Source organism: Anopheles maculipalpis, chromosome 3RL (genome assembly GCF_943734695.1).
Source record: "Anopheles maculipalpis chromosome 3RL, idAnoMacuDA_375_x, whole genome shotgun sequence".
In the NCBI taxonomy this organism is placed as follows: domain Eukaryota; kingdom Metazoa; phylum Arthropoda; class Insecta; order Diptera; family Culicidae; genus Anopheles; species Anopheles maculipalpis.
In genome coordinates this window covers 29,482,342-29,502,440 of record NC_064872.1, presented here as the reverse complement: position 1 = coordinate 29,502,440, position 20,099 = coordinate 29,482,342, and the positions used below count along the sequence as shown (strand labels likewise).

Below are 20,099 nucleotides of genomic sequence, written 5' to 3'. Positions count from 1 at the left end.
AATCACAACACAAATATTCTTCGACATGAATATTTGTTTCATAAACTAGCTACATAAGCCGGCAGAAGAAGACCGCAAAATAAAACGTTCCCAGCCAATTCAAGGCACATATTCATCCCATCCTGGTTCAGCATCCCGCTTCACGCCGCTACACATCGAAAGTGAATCGAAAACATCGAACCACCATCGTCTCGTCTCGTGCTCGCAAGCTTAAGAAGCGGTTTGGTTGAATTTTATCGTTTACATATAAATTTCCCATAAAATCGAACCCGTCTACACTTTGCCCTTAGATATCGGTCTGCTGTTTGCTCTTTCTCTAGCTTCCGGATTCGGCCAACCTGATGTTGCTGATTCGTTTACATTTCCGTCTTTCACCTCGGAGCTCTCTTCCATTTTCGTGTTGTCTTTTTCGATTTTTTTTTTCGGTTTTATCTACGGTGTATAAACCGTGGAACCGCAAAATTGTAAAGACGCACAGATTGGCAAAAATTGTGTATGCTAATTTTGGGAATCGATAAAATTCACACATCCCTATGAAAGCGGCCTTTTATCGATTTCTGAATTGCCATCTGCAATGCATGCTTGGGCAATCATAAAACAGCTTTCCGGGCGGAGCAACGCTGAAGGAAAAAATATATTCTCAAGCAATAGAAAGAACAAAATATTGCTTGAATGGTTGGGAAAATAAACCGAAAGGGGTAAACATTAAACATTTTACATTTCGAGATATAAAAAGACGATCGTCTCCAGCTCTTTATCACACTCTTTCACACGCCGACCGTCAAGCTAATCAATCACACAGTGGAAAGCATTTTTCCTATCCCAGAAACCGTAAACATTTCAAATCAAACGAGATCGAATGAGGTTTGTGGGAAGCGAAAACGAAACGCAGAGCACACACACTCCAAAAAAAGCCCCTCAACAGGAGTTCTTTCTGTTGCTCGTTGTGTTGATGATAGAGGTTTAGAATTTAGTTTTTTCTTCTACAGAACATGTGGAAGATTAATGTCTATTCTATCGGGTTTGATGTGAATGATTGGAAGTACCAAAGAGCAGCAAAAAAAAAAAGGTAAGCCAATCAATAGATTCGACGCAACTAGTTGAAGTTTATGGAAAACAAGCTGCATGTTTTAATCATTCTGATGTATTACGGTTTCTTGCGGGTTAGCTGTAACATTAGCTCTTGCACAAAACCCTGTAGCTACTCCATTTACCGTACTCAAGTCATGGAAAGTAACTTTCAACAGCTTCCCTTCATTGAGTCATTATGGAGGCAAGCTCATTAACAAACCGATGCTCAAGGGCAATAGACATGAGAACATCAAAAGCTCCTAGGCTACATAGGCCGGACAGCAAAAGCTTGAACTCATCCCGTCAATTTCTGCGCTTGTGGAATAGGAAATTCAATCAACAAATTCATGGTTTACTTCATTTCCTCTCACGGGGAGGTCTTGAACCGAGGAAAGGTTACTATTTTGTTTCTCGCTTTGTTCACCTCACATTATCTGGGTCTTCTTTCCCACCGTAGCCCAACGATGTAAGCCTTCCGAGAAACACCAAGGCATGATCAGCATAATTAGACGCTTCCAGCAGCTGCGATCAGAGCATAAAAGGCTCTCCTGTCCGATGTGCAGCATTTCTCCTGCGCTTTTCCTCAGCAAACATGTTCATGGTTTCATGTTTCTGTTTGCCTACACACAGTTACACACACGCCATTTGCGCTGTTTTTATGCGCTCACGCAAGACGCTATGCGCGTATCGATATGCTCACACCTCGCCTCATTATCGCTCGTCACACCCCCTTCTTAAGCCATCCCCAACAAAAAGTGTGTGCTGCTTCCCGCTCGCCTGCGGTGGAATGTGAATCGATAGTGGAGTATTTTGTAAGCTAACAGCCCACATCAGCACCTTGTTTGTTTTTCCAACGCCCCCTACATGGCACGTGGCAACCGGCAGTAGGAGGCAAACACAACATTTTTGTCGAGTTATGATACTACCGGTGGCTTCCTGCACCGGTTGAATAAATCCTCCTCAGGGGAAGGAGGGTGTGTGAGGCTCGAGAGGTGGAAAAATCGAGCGAAATTGGGAAAATAACATTGAACCGTTGTATGGCACACGGCGCATATCATCCAGCTCACCGGCTGTGGTATGTTGTATGGTAACACTCGTAACAAGGAGTTAGATTTTTTGTTGTTTTATCAAATTTCTACATTGATAGGCTTTCTAAGAAAGGCGACGAAATGGAACGGAAAAATCTGACACAAGTGAGCATCGTTATCAATTACAAAAATAGCAAACGCTTGATGCAAAGATTATAGATTATAGAGGCAACAGCAGCGCTGGTTTTCATACGTCAGGACTGAGTTTCAAATCAGATTCTGATCGTTTCCCCCAATGTGAGGACTGAGGACTGATTATCCAACTACGAGGGTTTTCCTAATCAACAAGTCTAGTGAGCCTTTCCAATGGCCGACGTGACTCAATAGGTCGCAGAGCCAAGAAGAGAGAGAAAGAGGTTAAGTTCTAGGGAAATTTTTACAAAATTCTCTCATTTTTACCTCTAAAGATCAGCATTCTCTATACTTTCCCTTAAAACAACGTTGGAAACTTTTAACACATTGATGTTTTTGTAGTGATATCTCCTTTAAATACTGAATTAGTACATCTAGTATTTTAATTTCTTTAGACAAAGTTTATTTCGGCGTTTAGTTGGGGAGCGTTTCATTCCAGTTCGGACTTATTTATTGTGGCCTTTAACTGTAATCTATCCTTAATATAAAGTCACTTTTTTGCGCCAAAATTCCTTATTCCTACTCCTGATTGGTTAATCTTAATTATCGCTTATTTTACTGCTTCCTATGTCCTTCTTCTTGGCTTAACGACCTCTAAGGTCGCGCCGGCCATCGAATGGCTTACTAGACTTGCCGCTTTACCACGTAGTTGGATAGTCATAGTCCTCACTACGGGCGGACGGTCCGGATGGGAGTTGAATCCTGGCCCGGGAGTGTAAGGACCGTTGCCACTGTCGCCTACAGCACCGGGCCGTCTCCTATTTCCTACTATAGCTAGCTATACCTGTTTGCACGCGCTTTGCCTACCTTGCAGGCACTACATTATAACTGAATTTTAATTTTCTTGGACAAAAAAGGCGACAAAATAGAATCTGAAAAACAAAATAACAAAATCTTTCATTTTTGTTGTGTCACGCTTGTTGCTGATACCGGCAAATCATCAAAACACTTCTTTCAAAGTTCGTTTCGCGATCGCAAAACCCTCGCTTGTCGGCCAGTGGAATAAAACAACTCTTGTCTAGCTTTGCATCTGCTATAGCGCGTCAGTTAATCCTGTTTTAGAGCTTTCAATTAACGGGCGGATCAAGTTTTACGGCACACCCCAAAAGCAATTTTCCTTTCTCCCAACCATCTTCCTTCCACGGCGTGGCACATTTGTTCGCTCTCGAGACTTATGCGGATGCAGCACACATTTCATCTGCTCACCAAATTTTTCATCACCTTCATCTACCATCCCCGGGCGGCTTGCTGCTGCTACTCAGTATTCGTGGGAAATGTTTGCTTTGAAGAATAAAACTTCGGTGGAATACCAAAAAAAAAGATGGCAGCAGAGCGCAAGATGAGAAAAGCCCGACCAAGAAGACCAAATCCATTTTATTGCAGCTCTAAGTGAACGAGATTTGCAAACGAAAAGCAATGTTTAGTTGGGACGGCGGATAACACTACGGTTCGGTTGCAAACAATTCTCTGCAAGGAGTTTTGAGACAACTGCTAAGCTTAACAACAGCCAAACTGTGAGGTAATTTAAGGGCAAAAATCAAACGACCACATGCGATAACTTTTTGAAATTGAAAGTGAAAATTTGAAAAACACATTATCCATTACTTCACAAATTTTACTGCTGATCTTCCACTCGAACTACACAGCATTCCACTCCGAAAGTTACATCAAACGTACGATTGTACGAGCAAGCGTGTATCTCCAAACGATGATGGGGACACTTTTTTTGCTCGCACGGATTAGAGTACTTCTTTTGGATGCGCTCCATTTAGCCCTGTCTGGCGGGCAGTCAGGGCGAACGTGCAGGAAACAAGTATGTACCAGACAGAGCACAAAACACTCCTCGTTTGTCAACTCGCCAAAACTATGCGAACCAACATCCAGCAAACTCCAGCAATCGATTGCCGTATGTCCACATGTCTCTCCCTCACTCACAGCGATTATCAACGCGCGTTTCCCCGTCAAAAGGGAAATCTTCATTCATCCAATCGAACGTGTGTGTGTGAGTATGGATGCCGAGAAGCAGCAGCAGCTGAAGCATTGTGGGCATGCCCGATGAGTCGGCAATGTGAAGTCAATGGAAAAATGAGATATCAAAAAGCATTTAGGATTTATTCAACCGTATCGAGCGGGCCAATGTTCTCGCCGTACGGAACGTTTGAAAATCGTTTAAAAATGGGAATGCGACATATGGGCCCTTTTCGAGGGATGCTCTTACTAGTTAACTGTTTTGCTTTCGTTTTCAGTTTCATGGTGATCTGTGAAGTTGACTTGTATACCAAACGCTTGACACGTTCCAGATGGTTTAAAGCATTGAACCGAAATGTTTTACCCGTTGATAAGTTCATTCAATTGAGGTATTGTGTTTTGGTAGAGTTAAAGATACCTCTTGTCGGAAATCAGTTTAGACAAGATTCTCGCAAGTCACACTTCAATGCCGTATGAGTATTACAAGCTCCAACAGTAATTAGGAGAGATCGTAAAGTTGAGACCACACTAAGCTAGATGAACCAAGAAGACCAAGATGAACCTAAATGTAAGGAGGTTTTACTCTGTAATGTCTTACGTTACTCAGGAGATGGTTCCTGAAGAAAGGTCTTGTGGATCTCTGATTCACATTAACGCCATGATACAAAAGGAGAACAAATATTCCAAGAGATGTTATAGAAAACCAGCCCAAGAACTAGCTCAACATCTGTATGATGAAGTAAAGTTCCAATAATCGGGTCGAATGATATACTAAACTTAGAGACTTACTTAGACGGATCAGATGGTATTTGATACAACGGTTGTATAGTGATGGACCTTGGACCTTGGGACCACATTGCACTAGAAAGTAATTTCGAAAACAAAGCCTCAAGGAGTAGTCAGAAGATGGTCCCTATCGAAAGGCCTTGAGGGTCTCTGATTCAGATTTCCTCCATGATACAAAAGGAGAACAATTATTCCAAGGGATGTTATAGAAAAGCAGTCCAACTATTGACTCAAATATTTATAATGGAGCAAAAAACTGAAAATCGGCCGGGTAAGTTCTGCCTACCATGCAGTGACGTGCTAAGCTTATATATTTACTAAGACAGATCAGATGATAGTTGATACAACGATTGTCCAGGGAGGAACCTCGGGACAGGATGTAACTTCGGGCACTAGGATGTAGCTACGAAACGTAAGGCTCAATGATCCCTGGCGAAAATCCTTGCAGATTTCCTCGGTGATAAAAAAATTATCCAAGAGATGCTACAAAAAAGTAGCTCAAGAACTGGCCCAAACTTTGTTCAATCGAGTACAGACCCAACAACCGGTCGGCTAAGTTTTGCTGACTATGAAATGACTTAGAGTTTTACATAGATGGTTCCAATGGTAGGCCATTTTTGTCTAGTGACGGCCCTTTAGACTACAATGTACTAGGGCTCCAAGATATCATTATAGAGCGTTATTTCCTCAAAAATAGTTACTGTACTATATTTGATTAGTATTCAAGGTTAAAATTAGCTTTAATAAATATATTTTAACCGAACTTACCTTCGACATTGCAGCTGTGCAGTGATATCCTTCAGCACTTTAAAAGAAGAACCGCTTACTTAATGCAGCACAATTGAACAGTTTCACACAATAGAGACGTCATCGGATAACAGTAATGAACCCGTCGTTGTTTTAGAGCTCGTTTGTTCCCAATTGTATGTTACGTGGTTGGTTTCTTCACACACACTCACCCACAATTAAAACCTCTTTCACTCTCGTAGGTTAAACGCGGCTTCCTTACTTCTGCCAAACTACATCCATTTCTATGTTACTTAAAAAGGGCTTGATCGGAAGATCTCCCCAATTGACACCCCGGAACCGTACCCGCGCGCACACACACACACACACACACTCACTCACTCACATTCCACTTGCAGCCACGTGTTGTTTGCTTGGTACTACGGGTTGTTGCGCTAATTAACGATACCGAATGGTTGAGAAAATTGATTAAAGTAAGCACTGAACTTCACGTGCTTGTTTTGGATGTGCCCACGGGTACAACGTACAAAACACGACACAAAACACAATTGAACTCCAATTTCAATAAGGCTCGAAACTTTGGCGCACTAATGGAACACTGCACACACACACACACACACTGCTCTCGGGGTGAAATGAAACGAAGACGCAAACAAAATTAAAGGAAAATTCACCCGAGATGTAGAATTTCACCACATTAAAAAGCCTGAGCGCCTGGGAAAAACCACCTGCCATACAAGTCTTCCGGCCAGGTAATGGAACGGGCCGTATTGTGCAAGCAAGTGAGCTACGGGGCCGACGCAATGGCTACGATTGGGTGTCGTTGTCCTCGTCGTCACCGTCCTCCGTTGGAGAGTTAATGATTTCGCCCATACGCCTTCTCGAAACTCATCAAGACGGCATTTTTTGATAGGAAATTATTCATCGCCTATAATAGTTCACCTTTCCGGTTATTAACGAGCATCAACTAATGGTATTAACGCACTATAATACGCTAGATTCATGCACAAGATGAAGCAACCGATAGCCACACCATACTGTTGTGGGCTCTGTGACTTGTGAGGAGCGGAATAACCGCCAACAGTTATCGGAACCTTTACTTTTATCGATGAAAGATCTGAAACTCAGACGTTCTGGAATACCAACTACCAAAAATAACGATCAACTTTCACTATTATTCGCGTTAAGCCCTTTCTACCGGTAGCGACTGCCCTGCTTGTACTGCAGTCGCATCTGTCAAACGTCTACTCGCACACTCACTCATCACTTCTCACACAACGCACCTGTCACACAAGAGCCCAAAAGGCTTGAACGGCTTACAGCAGCAACACCGCACGGTAAAGCTTGCGTGTGTAGGAGTGCTGCAGTAGTCCCCCGCGGGATTTGACCTCGCACGCACATTGGCTTCCTCTTCAACGATCGATTGCCCGTGCGTTAGTAACCGAACCGAGAGAAAGGTACAACGGTGCAGTTTCTGCTGCTGATGCTGCTGCTGCTGCTGCTGCTGCATGAACAACGAGTTCACAAATGACGACCTGGCTCTGGATCAATCCGAATGTCTGTGCGCCGGCCACAGTACCACGACGGCAAGCCAAAGCGCACGATCTCTACACTATTCGTCACTGTCTCCATTCCACCACTTCCGTCCCGCCCGGTAATGAGCGTTTTAGCTGGATGGAAGACTTTCAATCCGCCATCATGTCGATACACCGTCTCACCGGTCTTTGTCTCCTCTCTTTCGCGCACCTTTAGGCACACCACCTCGAGAGTCACTTTCTTCGGTGCGCTTATTATGCGAGGCGAGAGGAGGCGCGCGAAAACAACTCAAAAAGGTGTAAGATTGGATAGGTTAAAGCCGCCCGGTATGGAACCTCGCAGATGTCCATCAACAATGCACCGGTGCCCTTCTTATGGGTGACTTATTTGTGAAGCTGTCGGTCTGGTTTCCTTTTGTCTATCTTGCTCACCGCGATTCGCGGTGATGACTTTTCTATTGGGCAGTGTGTTTTAGCGCCCCAAACACACTCTCACTTTCGGGCTCCTATCTGCTGCGGCTGTGGCGCTCAACGCCGCATACAACCACACCTCACGCCCATTAACCATTGCCTATTTATGTAGTTTGCTTTTGGGGTTTTTTTTTGTTCCAACCCCCCCCCCCCCCCCCCCCCCAATTCACCATTTCTTCTCCTACGGTCGGATTTAATTTCCACCGCACCGGGAAAGTTATCTTAAAAACCGTTACGAACCAGCCAATCCTAATGTTTCTTCATTATCGCCGAAAGTTTGCAAATATCGCGACCACAAGCCACCGATTTCGTCCACCAGGCGCGGATGGCTGGCTGACCATCCGGATGGCGGCTATACTTGCGAAAGCGAGAGTTTGTTGGAGGTGTTTCCTTTCGATCAAAATCGTACTACACGGCCCCTAGCTCGTCGTTCATTTCCCGTTCATTGGCTCAAGCCCAATTTGTGCCCTGATTGTGTGTAGCGTTTATCTTTTTTTTTTTTTGTGCAGATGTCTTCGGTAAAACAAAATAACCGAGAAATGGAAGAAAAAAAAAGCCCACCGGAGATTAACTGACGTGACGTGTGTGGCTTCTTAAAATATGTGCCCAACTTCACAATTAAGCCACACGAAATTATAATATCCCGATACAGTTACACCTGATCGTTCAGCAGTTGTCAGGAAGCGAGAAATTCGACACACACACACACACACAGGCACAACGCAGTCATCATCGATGAGAAATTGTAACAGGACAGGGTAGATCAATAGAGCAAAGAAGACTGCTACAAAAATTAATGGTTTTACAAACGAACGGTTCGATCATTACTCGATGAACGATTTTGTTGCTTAGGCGAAGAAACCATCATCCGGTGCGTTTCGATAAAGATTGTTTTCCTCCTTCCTTTTTTTGTTTGTTGTACACTCTGTTTACTCTTTTATCTAGTTGTTTCTTTTCTATTTTGTGCAAAAATTTGCACACGAAAAAGTTCAGTCGATTGAATCTTCAAGCAAAAGGGATATTTTTCAATTTTTGCTGATCCAGTTTCTTGTTTCGCTTTTTTTTTTAAGTGAACTTAATAACATAAAATTTTATGCTTACTCTGTCATTTTGCTTTTTCGTTGTTGCCTCTAGGTCGACGGATTTTGCAAGCGAACTTTGATAGGTTTGATGAAGAATGTGACTAACAGTGATGTACCAAATAATATGACCACTCAAAATATGGTTAAAGTATCTGCATGGAACTGGAAAATTAGGAAGTAATCCCTTCCAAACCGTCGTCCCAAACGCAGCATTGATTATTAAGATTAGGTCAGATATGATAAATGATCAAGAGTGTCAGAAATGGACTCCTTGAGGTGAAGAAGAATGAATAGATGTATAACATTATATACAATACTTTTTGCATTTTAAATTTGATATTTTGGCTTTGTTTTCATCGCAATGGTAAAAAAAAATATTCAAGAATTTATTTCTTGATTGATCAAAAGATACAACCTATCCCAATAATTTTATTTACAATTAATAATGACGGTCCAGAGCCGTATTGTCAATATCCCGATAATTGTTGATAATATGTTCGATATTATAACATTTATTGCACAACACAGTAAAACATTTTTACTGTTTTCATCATACAAAAAAAAAATTACATAATTTCTTCTACCTTAATATAAAAAAAAATCGTGCTGTACGTATAATTCAATGTACATATTTTTTATCTGTTTTAAATATGTGGCAATACGGCGTAGAGCCGTCATACTAAAATAAATAAATAATTATTATTACAAAAATGTGTAGTTTTATATTTTTTACCGTACCATACTAAATTGTGGGTCAAATACAACCATATATTTGAATGGATTCGAAAAAACGGAGTACCCTATGTCCTGACATACGAGGGATCTATAAAAAAGATTTACACAAACTAATCTCAATTATCACAGAAGATACAGTCAAAGCTGGAGCAATATTGTTCAAGAGATAGTACAATAATGATGATCCAATCCACAACTGTTTTTTGGTCAGTCAAATTCTGTAGAGTATTTTTGTTTTCTTCTAGACTAAGCGTAGATTAGTTAATAAAGGAAGTTTGACTTAGAGTTTAAGTATTTTGTTTTCCCTATTTGTCGTGGGTTTTTTTTATTTTTCCCACAAATTAAAATTAACATCGATCAGGAACATTTAAATACAGTAATCTCTAAAAAAAAATAATTCAATGCAGAGTGCACGAAATGCGAATCCATTATAAATAGAAAATTATGCATCGTTTAGTACGTAAAATATTTTGTTTTCAATAAAACTGCTGCTGCTACTGCTACTACTAATTAGACAATACGACGTAGAGCCATCTTACAAGAATAAAAAAATAAATACTACTTCTAATTAAGAATTACAGCAACCAACAAATAATTACTAAGCCTATTTGTGGAATATGTTCACCGTAAACTCAATTGAACAATTTTACAAAATAAGGTAATCCTATTCTATTGCCCATCACTGTTATCAAGTTATGCTTTTAATTAAACCAAACTTATTAGTCAAATTTATCTTTTAATTTTTCAAATTTACATTCTGACAATCTTTGTTCATATTCGTGAACGGTAATTGGACAAATTAACCCAAAGTAATCACAAGTAGCGATTTTTCTTATTTTACAATCCAAGTTTTTCTCACTATTAACATAAGAAATAAATTAATTTCCATATCACTTTGCACCATAACTAATTTTTAACCCACAAACCGCAGGAGTTCAAACACGTGGTTAATAACACAACAATTTTCGTATTAACACTTCCATTCCGCATTGGCTTTGGGCTAACTTAAATCAAATGACTCACTTTACCGCAACACCGATTGACGCCATCGGAAAATAAATTTAAAACACACCTGCGTTAACATCACGTTCACCCGAACCAAAGCCCCGGCGTTTGAGCCGTTTGGGCCGCGGTAGTAAACTTCATAAATAAGCAACTACAACTATCATCTACCGCACCAACCGATGCGCACAAAGGTGAAAGAAGTAATTAAAACGCTGGAAAACAACTATCAACCAAACCAAATGTTGGTACCTTCTTCGCACTAGGCGCCCGGTCAGAATTGTTACGTCCATGTATATTCGATACGGCAACCATTTTTTTTCGGGGGGGATTTATTTTTTAATGTTTTCTTATTTCATAGCGATATTGGCCGGCGCACGAGCCGGAAGGCAGTGCGCCCAGCAGAATAAACAAACAGTCCGCAAACGCCGGAGGCTCCAAGATGCAAGACACTTTCGAATAAATTTGTACACGTTATCCCCGCAGTGTTCATACATTATTTAAGCGAACCGTCGCCCCTGGCGTAACGGCCGAAACGGGGGCGCATCGCTTGGCGTTGTGCATCATAAACTTTGGCCTGGCGACAGGAGTGGCAGTTTTTTGTCCGCAAAAAAAAAAACAGATGATGACCACGAGGACGGAAAGCTTCGAAAGCGATTAATTACATAAAAGTTCCTGCGCCTGCACCTGTCAAAAAAAAGAATTTAACCAATTTTTCTGGACATTCGCCGTTTAACGCAAATGTGAAGGTTTGGTTTTTGTGCGTTATAATTATCGACCTTACTTAAACCACCGGTACATACCAGAGGCGGTTGTCTGTTGTGAGGTGACAGCAGTTTATCTCAGTTTTTGTTTTATTCAAAAGCTTTCCCACATTCCCTTTCGTTTGTTGTGGGGGTCAAATAGTTTCAGTCGAGATGGCGCAAATTTTATAATCTCACAAAGATTAGCACGCCCATCTGGTCGGTGTAATAATATGATTTATGCTACAAATTGCTGATGTCAACACTGTTAACACCCTGGCAGAACTGGAAAGGCTTCTTGCGATAGTCTGCAAATAAAGTCATTGCTCAACAATGACGTCACACACAAAAAGAATCATGCTCTACAATTAGATGTTTAATTGAGTGAACTTTTCATCACAAACTTGGACCCGAAACGTCCACCAAAGCCAGAGAAGCGGGCGCTTGCGATATCGCCTTTTCAAGAAACTTTTAACAACCTTTGAAGCACTTTCCAAAAACATACCACCGCCGATAAGAGTTGCCATTAAAAAGCGTAGAAGACTGCCAGCAGAGGCCAACAAAGTCTTTACACTGGAGGATGTCTTATTATTCATAATTGCAACTCTCGCCAAGCATCACACACAGCATGTGCCTTCCCACAAGTTCCCATCGAAAGTCGGCACAGAAAACAACTGCAAAAGAAAAACAACCTGAAATTCTTAGCGAAAAACTGGCTCCGCCTGGGGGCATTTCAGAAGTACAGCAGCGAGCCCCCAAAAAAAAAACAGGAAACGAAGCCAATCAAGTGTCTGCACAGCAGAAGTAAGTGCTGATGAATTTGCTATACCGTAGTGGGAAAGCACAACACATCATGTTTGAACCGGGAACAACCACGAGCAAAAGGGTCAAAGCTAGAAGTACCGCCACTCTACCTATAACCGCTTTCTCCGTTTATATTGAATCGTACTTGTACTTCCAGATTGAATTTGTCCCTCTAGCTAGCATCGAATGACAGTTGGCAAGCGATGTTTTCCCCGTCGGTACAAACCACAGAAACTTTCGCGCAAAACTAGCAAACTCATGTTTGCGGAGCTCTGTTCTAGAGCACTTCCATCCAGCAAAGCTCCAAAAAAGTTTCAATTCCTAGCATGACCAGGTGCTAGCTTGAGCCAGAACCGCGACGGAAAGTGGTGCGCCAATAGTGACGGTGGGAGAATTAAAAATTTAATTTCAATTATTGGCCTCATTGTTGCAAAGCGGGCACTCGAAATCCAAGATCTGGCGAGACTTGGTAGGTTCTACCGGTTGGTTTTTCGATTTCGCTTTCCGTGCGCTTCCATTTTCAACGATGGCTTTTCGCTGTGAACTCCGATCCGGTCCGTCGGAATCGATCGAACTGGATACCATAAATATCCGTAGTACAGACTAACAACTATTGTGTCCCTCCTCGTGGTATACTGGCTGGCAGGCAGACGGGTGAAGTGCCTTTCCAGCCGTACATCTAAAATGGCGTTGCGGCATATCGACACAAAGTGACATTCGATCCGTTTTGGGGAGGTTTTCGGAGCGCTCTGTGACGCAATAATTTCACTGTCCAACTGACGCCGTACTTATTGATTTTGTGTGTTGTCCGGCAAGGAGCACAGGCAGTTGGAGCTGCTTGTTAGTGGAATATGAAAATTTAAAGAGATTCAACATTGACACGTTGGGAAGCATTAGATATTCGAGAAAAGTTATCCATTATTAATTTATCTTCCTTTCAGGATTATTTTTAGGGTGACAGGATTATATGACGATTTCTTTTCAAATTGTGCTATTCAGGTTTGAATTGCATCTGTGCGCCGTACAGTTCCATTCTTCAATTTGCGTTTTAAACTTGAAACATTGCCTCCAAGTACGTCTCATTGCCTTCAGCATGCGTGAAGGTTACGCGCTTTCCCCTCGGCGAACTCCAAAAAAAATGCTGTTCGTGGGTTTTTTCTTTGATGTCATTCAATTGAGCGAACCTAAAATCGCCATTTCAGCAGTCTCGTCTGCGTGCCGTAAAGTAACGTTACATTCTTTGAACAATTTAGAGTTAATTTTTTTTCCTACAAATGTTTTACAGACACTTGTTTCACATACAAAGCATTGAAGAGCACTTGAATTTGCTACTGATGTTTGTATGTAAGTTTGATTATCATTTTCACTTATCAAGGATTTAACGCGCACAAACAACTGCTGCCATTACGTCGCTCGACCACTTTGCACGGCAGTTAACAACTATTTCTGTTCCACTTCCGCGTTTTTACACTTTGTTTGTTTAATGTAATAAAAATACGATAATGTAAGTAAAACGAGTCACAAAGCACACACCGTCACAACGAAACACAATCCCAACCGACCGACCACGCACATCCCAACCAACCGACCCCCTAACACTCAGGAATGGTGGGTGTTTTCCCGCTTTTCCACTTCATAACATGAACACAAACAACCACCTTCAACCACCCTGTACCCGTACTGCACACAGCTTGAGTTTCCTCCCACAGGTACAATCACACACTCAGAAGGAAATTTTGTCGCTGGTCCCCAACACACACACAAACACATAATGAAAATAATCCTTTTTCCAATTTCCGCTTACGTACGTTTGTGTATGTGTGTGTGTGAGCCTGTGCACGCATGTGTGTGTATGTGTGTGTGTGTGTCCACTATCTATCCTTACCGGATATGCCGATAAGCGAACCACGCGCACCGGATGTCGCCGTACAGAGGGAAAGATTTCGCTCTTCAAGGTTTTCGACCCCACTCCGAACGAAACCGAAGCCAACGAGAAACTGGCGTGCCACTAGCGGCTATCCGCACCGATGGACCGTCGTTTTTCCCCGTCGAGGCTTCGCCAGGAGAGCCACGAGAGCACACACAGCTAACGCCAGCAAAACAAACCATTACAGTGGCGGGAAACCTGCTCACCAGAGCGAACGGAGTAGCAGCTTGCGAGTGGAAAATTAGGATGGGAAAGAAAAGCGACTGAAAATTGCTGCTCGGGAAGGGGAAATTTGGTGAGAAAAGCGAGAGTTTTCCCTCTCTCTTGGTGTGGTAGCAATGCGTTTACAACTCTCCCAGGGAGTTTTCTTTACATTTTTTCCTGACAAAGGAAGGTGAGAAGAGCATAATTTGAACGTTGAACTAGTGTATGCTCGCATACCAATGCTGTCTCATAGGTTTGGGGCCAACGTTCAAAATAGTTGCAGTGTTGCCAGCTCTGTACAAATGGCATGCGATCAGAATTCATACGAATTTTGAACATTGAAGAATTTTTTAAAACATTAACTGATTGATTATCTAAATTGTTCAAAAATGTTGGCAGACTCAAATTAATTAAATATTATTAAAATTCCTGTAAGAAAACAAGACTCGAAAACTGAGAGCTCACACAATATTCTACCCAGCACATGGTTTTAGTTCCAATCTAACCTGAAAACCCTCCAGATATCTATCTCGAACCTTAAGTTTATTAATCCAACGTAAATCAAAGATATTCCAGGAATCTCCTCCGCTTCCAACATTATGTTTCATGTTTATTTAACACATAAAACCAATAACATGTTCAACAGTCACGAATGACGGTAAAGACCCCGACATTCTGTGCCCCAAACTCCAAGTCAGTATGCTGCAACTCCAGATGGAGCATAATCGATTTACGACCATGAATGTCTCTCTCCAATCGAGATCGCTCACTCTCCCTCTCTCTCGGTGAAACTTTTGCTCTTCCTATCTCTTGCCTTGCTTTTCCGATTTTACGGAGCACATCATGAAGGCACTTAGTTTGTTGCTCACCATTGCCCCAAACACCCCAAACAACATACATATTCCCACTGCGCAGGAGCCCATTTCCCCATTTACCAGCACCCTCCCCCCCCCCCCCCCTCGATAATCAGCAATGCTTTTTTGCACCCTTCACAGCGCATCATAACAGAAAGCCACCGCACAACACAAGCATAAGGCGCGCGCGTTGTCTGCAACCTTCAACCCCGGACACACCGTTACACCGCCGTTTGTCCATCCCCGATTCGTGCACGGTTCACTGGACTTGGGGAGCCGAGCGCATAAAATATGCTGGCGACTAACTAACATCATACCACAAAGTTGTGCCCCACCAGGTCCACGGTTATGTGTGTATGCGTTTGGTGAGTGTTTTGTTCCACCAGGAAGGAAAATTGCCCCATTTTTTTACCACTCGGTTCCAGCGGGTGATTTTGTTTATATCTCCCGCACCAAGACCGGCCGAGGCGCATGTGACTAACAAACGTTCCTTTAGCTTTAGTCTTTTTCCACAACAGCACAATTTCGGGACGTTCACTTGATGCCTGCCTAGTAGGTAGCACGTTCACCCGCGATGCATTCTGACTGCCAGACATTAAAACCGCGCGTTGTGGTTTTTCGTTTGTGGTTACTGTCACTATTCATTCATCGATGTTGTGAGTGTATTACGAGCGAAGCACAAAGGAGAAGTCAAAACGATCGTAACAACCTCTTGAGATGTGTACCGTTGCCTGTCTGAAAATCTCTCTTTTATTTGAACCACAAGTTTTAAAAATGTTTTTTGCGCTTCATGTTGTGTGTTTATACTTTTCCAGATATTTTTGATTTTTTTTATTATTTCTCAGATTTATGGAACCTTTTTTGAATATGTTTGGATTTGTTTCGAGATTTTTTGACAGTATCATATGCTTTTGAATCCGTCTAAGTTTTACTAGTTATTTTTATGAATTTTGGATTTATTTCCATGTTTCTTAGAAACATTTTATCAAACTAAATTTGTAACATAATTTTAAAAAAATTATTTTAAATAAAATATCAAAAAACGGTTTCTGTGCGTTTAAAAAAGCCTCAGAAAGATATCCAAACCTTTTTGTGACATAATTCAATGAGTTGAACGACGGAACGAGAAAGCCGACGAATTAAAAATATATAGAACACCGCCAAAAGCAAATCGTACGAATAAAAAATTGCATCAACATACTCAGAAGTGGACAATACGGCGTAGAACCGTCATACTAAATTAAATAAATAAAAACCCAGAAGTTCAGCCGAGTATGCCCGGGATAGGGCAAATAATTTGGAGGAAATGCCTTATCATTATGTTTACACAATTTAGTCATCACAAGCGGTGTTGACAATAAGGCATTGCTTAGTCAAAGTGAATTATAAATAAATGAAATCATAAATCCAGAAGTACTTGGAACACTGTTAATAAACAGCGGGGCGAATTCAAACGCTACTGGGAAACTGTTAGTGATCCTTACGGGGAAATGCAAACGAAAGGGTGCGGCGAGCCAACTTTAGAGAATAGCGCAAGCGAATAGGAAAACCTCGACCATTGATGCAGAAATACTCAATACATTAACGAATCAGCAAAACTAGATACAGAATAACCAAAACTAGTTATGGAAGCGAGTGCAATTGATATGGAAAATGAAATTCAACAGGCGGTTTACATTTTGCCAAATCAAATGCATGCACTTCCATAACTATTTTTGGATTTTCTGTATCTATTTTTGCTAATTCGTTCTTCTTCTTGGCTCAACGACCTTCTAGGTATTCGGTAATGTATTGGGTGTTTCTCTATCAATGGTTGAGGATTTCCTATTCGCTTGCGTTTTTCTCTAAAGTTGGCTCGCCGTACCCTTTCGTTTGTATTTCCCTGTACAACAACACCAAAAAGTAACCATAAAATACCCCAAAAATTTGCAAAAATAAAAGCTAACTGATTGTACCCTTTTCTACTTGAACTAAGTAATGAAACAGACGGTAAGTTTGTTTCATTTTATTTTATTTATTTCATTCACTGTTCTTAGCTTACGTGGAGCGTACACATGAAGTAGTTTGCATTTCATACTCTCTCTCCGCCGCCGTACACTCACTTTTCAATTACATTACAATGATATTTTTTGCACTTCAACTTAAGTGTCGGTAAGAGCAGGAAAGAATATACGGCGACACTTGGACCGTTTACGCGTCGGTGCGTCTCAACTACTTGCGCGCGTACTCCTGTGTAGTTTATGAACTTTGCTGTTGGAACCTGTTGGCTTACGCTAAACTGCTTGTTTTTTGCTTTGCGTTTATCTTTCACCAATTCCTCTCTCATCTGTACATTGTAGTCACTCTGTGTTCACTTGCTCCGCTACGAAAAGCAATTCTATAAAACCGTTTCAAATGTAATGGTGCAAAACCTCGACGCTGCTAAACTGACTGCTTATGAACAATACGCAAAACACTCTGCTGGCACACTTTTTTCTTCTTTATCTCGCTCCCTAGTACGCCTCAATTTATGGCATTATTTCTCACTTTTGCTGGAGCCAGGTAGTTCACACACTTGGTTTGTTTTTCATTTACAAAACAAATACAGAATGTCTGCGTCTATTGCGAGCATCCTGATTGCCAGACGCCAATCAGGTCCGCTGGTTTCGACTGATTTGCAAAACAACGCGTGGTTTACTATTTTAGTTTTAAATCAGGACAGTCGAAAACATAAGTTTTTATTTTATTTCGCTTGAGATCATTGAGATGTATGTGATTGTAGATGTCGCCCGTACACATGGCACAGTAGCTAAGACTATGGGTAAGGTGGTAGTGTATAGAAGCAGTATGACGGAGCCAAGTATCTTCGCGAAAGAGCTCACGGACTCCTCACTGCACTGCTGGGTACACACAGAAGAGCTGTTCTGTTACGCACGGTTTATCATACGACACCGAGAGCATTTGCTACTGCAATGCGCTTCCATTTATGAGTTAAACTTGCATTCGTTTACGTCCCTAAACAAACTATATCCTATCAAATGTCTCGCAAATGTCGCGTACCTTAGAAATAGCTTTAACCTGGCCAAAAAAACCAAACAGTATGATTTGCTATGAAATGTGCAGGGGGGGGGGGGGGGGGGGGGAGGGTGGTTATTGTGTCGTCGTGTGTTGAATATGCTTTGGATTGAGATATTTGATTGAAAAAACAACATGTTTGCTTATCAAGTGTGTTGTGGTGCTAAAAGGGATGCTCAACACATCACCACCAACCAAGCAGTCGAAATAGCAATTGAGCATTTTTTATCTGTACCTTTTTCCTTTCAAAATCTCATTCGGCTATGTGTTTACTTCTTTATTGTCTGGACTGGAGTCCAGACAATAAAGCTACCGACTGGAGTCGGTATTTTCCTCTTTGTTGATTCAGTTGGGCATTTTGATTTTTTCCTCCATTTTCTTGTACCATTTTATACTCTTTTTAGGGTTGTTTCTTTTTATAATTTCACTTTCCTATTTCTGTTCACAAACACTTAACACACACACACACACACGCAAATAAATTTCATTCCTAGACTCGTTCTTCTTTTCAGTTTGTCTTTATCGACTCTAACAAACATTGTGATTCGTTCTTCATTACTGAGGCTCGGTCTTCTAGTGTGAAGATTTGTTTTCTTTAATCTAACGGCAATGTTGAAGTTTTATTCCTTTTCGCAATCTGCTTTGCGTTATGGGCCGTGTGTGAGGATAGATGTGTATGTGAATGCTTTTATGAACATCTTTTTAGCCATTTTTTATCATTTTTTCTTTCTATCTGTATGAAGTTCTTTTTAATGGTACGGTTGATTTTCTGTAAACATTTTTCCTAGCTTTTGTAAATTTTCAGCACAAGTTAGCATTTTAAAATATGAGTTAACTGTGTTTTTTTGTTTTCTTCTCCATTTAAACTCTTGCTGCGCGGCATTGAACTCGTTTGTTGTCAGCATTTACAGCATTACTTTAGATCTAAGTGAGCAAAATATATTTCAACATTCTTTTCTCTGTTGCTTTTGTTTTTTATTTGATTTGAGTAGATTTCATTTAATCTTCTTCCTCGTCTTACGCTTTCTATCATCTTTCCCAACACAATTAGGGACCATTTTTGCACACGCTTTTATAATGCTGTAGAATTTATTGTGCTGGTCTTAATATGTACATATGTTACTACACCGTGTTTTGTTCTATGTTTTTCTTTCTTTTTTTATCTGCTCAAACTGGTTACGCATCAGTTTCTATTCGTTTAAGTTGTATGTGTGTTAATGTTGATTGTTTCGCTTACGAGTTTAAAGTATATAATATAGTATCTCTCGTCTAAACCTCTCGTCTAAACTATTCACACACGCACCGTGGCGTAAACATAGACACAAACACACATATTCGCAAACACAATTCAAGGCACGAAGCACACACACACGCACGCACGCACGCACACAAACACACACACACATGAGGAGAAACAATTCGCTAAAATACAATCGAACACGACATTTAGTGGTTTTGCTGCTAGTCCGAAAATATTTCGGTGCCAGTATTATGGTTGAGCGGCTTTTCTACCATTTATGCATAAGCAAAACAAATCTAACTGCAGCACGTGGAAGTTTGTTATCTCCTTTTCGTTCTACTTCTAAATAAAACAGTTGGTATACAATTAAAAATCTTCTCTTATGTTCTTCGTCAAAAAATAAGGCGCATTTGTGTTGCAAATTCTTCTTCTGCTTTGCAAGTACATTTCTCTAACCAATACAAGAAAAAAGCGCAAAGGCATGTATGCAAAAGGCCATTGTTTTCTATTATCTAACACGCTTTTGTCACATAATTTTCCTTCCTTTTTCCCCCTAACAAGGCATAGCTGTTACTTTTTTGTGTAAACGTTTCCAGTGGCACATTAGTGTATCGTTGAAGGACATCTGATTATACGTAGAAAGCCTCTCTTAAGTT

At 41.1% G+C, this 20,099-nt stretch overlaps 1 protein-coding gene across 1 annotated transcript in view; it reads left to right on the top strand.

The window, feature by feature from the left end:
• The window catches only part of LOC126565520 (transmembrane protein 242), a 479,972-nt gene that overhangs the window by 219,306 nt on the left and 240,567 nt on the right, over positions 1-20,099 (top strand). The gene's annotated exons all lie outside the window — the stretch shown is intronic.